We start from the raw sequence: 2,864 nt of genomic DNA on the forward strand, positions 1-2,864 counted from the left end.
CTGCATATCACAGGTTGTTAATGAGTCTTCCTCCAATCCTGATGCCACATTTTTCTTCAATACAGCTTCTTGGATTATTTGTTCAGCATACAGGTTGAATAAGTATGGTGAAAGAAAATAACCTTGTCACACACCTTTCTTAATTTTAAAACATTCAGTGTTCTTATGTTCTGTTTGAACAACTGCCTCTTGGTCCATGTACAGATATCTCATGAGCACACTTAAGTGTTCCGGAATACTCATACTTCGCAATGTTGTCCATAGCTTGTCATGATCCACACAATCGAAAGGCTTTCCATAGTCAATAAAGCACAGGCAAACATCTTTCTGATATTCTCTGATTTCAGCCAAGATCCATTGGACAAGTAGATAAGTATATATAGTGGGGACAACACTAGTAAGGTATGCTCACCATGGAAGGCTCAATCATTCAAGATCAAAAGGGCAACATTAACATAAGGACAAAATTGAGAAGGGATGGGAAGGAGGATGAAATAGAAATAGAACCACAGGGAAGAAGTGGAATAACTGTTGTTACATGGAGGAGATTGCAGTCATTGCGATGAAACAAAGTGCATTATTTGTTGAATGTAAAGCTGATGGCCTTCTAGGTAAACCTTCACTCAGTTCACAATAAAGTTAAAAGCATAGCCTTCAGTATGGATTACAATGTAATGTAAAGAAAACAACAATCCTCACAAATGGCCAAAAAAACATTATCATGATAAATGGAGAAAAGATTAAGTTTGTCAGGGGTTTCATTTTATTTGGACACAATTAATGCTCATTGAAGCAGCAGCCAAGAAGCCAAATGACATATTGCCTTGGGCAAATCAGCTGCAAAAGACCTTTTTAGAGTATTAAAAAGGTATCAAAATGAGGACTAATGTGCACCAGATAAAAGCCACAGTATTTTCAACTGTCTCATATACATGTAAAAGCTAGACCATGAATAAAGAAGACCAGAGAATTGATACACTTGAATCAAATGTTGGCAAAGAATACTGAAAGCAGCATGAACTGCAAGAATAATATTTAAAAAAAAAATCTTGGAAGAGGTATAGCCTGAATTCTCCTTAGCAGTGAGAATGCCAAGACATCCTCTCTCCTACTTTGGACTTGTCAAGAGTAACCAATTCCTGGAAAAGGTTACCATGTTTGGTAAAGTAGATGCTTGAGGAAAAAGAAGAAGATCCTCAACAATATAGATTGACAGTGGCTGCCAACAATGGGTTTAAACATAATAATCATGAGGATGACTCAGGACTGGCCATGTTACAGTCTGTCTGCCTAAGAGTCATAGCAAACTTGCAAGCACCTAACAACAACACACCATCTTCATGATCATTGGAATGTTTGAGTCCACTGTAGTGACTATGTGCCAATGCATCTCTGAGGCTTTCCCTTATTCTTGCTTACATTACCAATTATCATGGTGTCCTTTTCTTACATTACATTACCATGACCACCTTTTCTAGAGATTTGTGTTTCTTAATAAGGAAGTTGAAGTCTTAACATCCTCATTTGAAAAGAACATTCTGGTTATTGTTGTTGTTATGTGCCATGGAGTCGGTTCCGACTCATAGCGACCCTGTACAGGGTTTCCGAGGCTGTAAATCTTTACGTGAGCAGAAAGCCTCATCTTTCTCCCGCAGAACAGCTGGTAGTTTCGAACTGCTGACCTTGTGGTTCGCAGCTCGATTTGTAACCACTATGCTACCATAGGTATTTCTAAAACAGATTGATTCCGTTTTTTGGCATTCCATGGTATTTGCACTTCTGGTGTAGCTATGGATCAGCACTGGATTATGAGCAGTTTAAACCTACCAGCTTATTGGAAACCCTATACATGGTCACTATGAGTTGGATCTGACTCGACTGCACTTAACCATGCTATATTGAATACTTTTGTCTATTCGACAATTAAAATGCATACATTTTCTATTATCCTTTTTCAATATCCAGCTTTCACATGTATTATGAGGCAACTCAAAATACCATGGCTTGAGTCAGACACACATTTGCTTTGTGACATCTTTGCTTTTTAAAATTATAAAGCGGTCTTTTGTAGATTTGACCAATGCAGTATGCCTTTTGATTTTTTTATTGCAGCTTCCTTTGACATTATTGATCCAAGTAGAATGAAATTATGACAATTTCATTTTTTTCCATTTATCATGAAGTTATTTACCAGTCCAATAATGAGGATATTTGTTTTCTTCATATTCAGGTGTAATACATACAGAGGCTGCCTTCATTAATGAGTGCTTCAAGTTGTCATTTTCAGCAAGCAAGGTTGTTGTATGCATATCACAGGTTGTTAATGATTCTTCCTCCAGTCCTGATGTGTGATCATCATATAGTCCATCTTCATGGATTATACATTCCGTATACAGACTCAATTTAGATAAAAGAATACAAATATACCACACATCTTTTCTGGTTTTAAACCATGCAGTTTCTGCTTGTTGTTTTCAAAGAACTGTCTCTTGATCCAAGTACAGATTATGCATAAGCACAGTAAGAGTTCTGGAATTACCACTCTTCATGTTTTCCATACTTTGTTACCGTCCACATAAATACCTTGTGGAGACAATAAAATACAGGTAAATATTTTTCTGTCAGGCCCCTGTTGATGTGCAGCTGCAGCATATTTTAATACCTTGACCAAAATTTTGCTAGTACATGATATTGTTTGATAATTTCCACATTCCATTTAATTTCCTTTCTTTGGAATGGGCACAAATATAGATCTATTTCATTTGATTGACTAGGTGTCTGTCTTCCACATATCTTGGCATAGACGTTTAAGTACTTCCAGTATTTCATCCGTTTATTAAAAAACATCTCAACTAGTATTCCAT

This window comes from Chrysochloris asiatica, unplaced genomic scaffold (genome assembly GCF_000296735.1).
Source record: "Chrysochloris asiatica unplaced genomic scaffold, ChrAsi1.0 scaffold00130, whole genome shotgun sequence".
NCBI classification, from domain to species: domain Eukaryota; kingdom Metazoa; phylum Chordata; class Mammalia; order Afrosoricida; family Chrysochloridae; genus Chrysochloris; species Chrysochloris asiatica.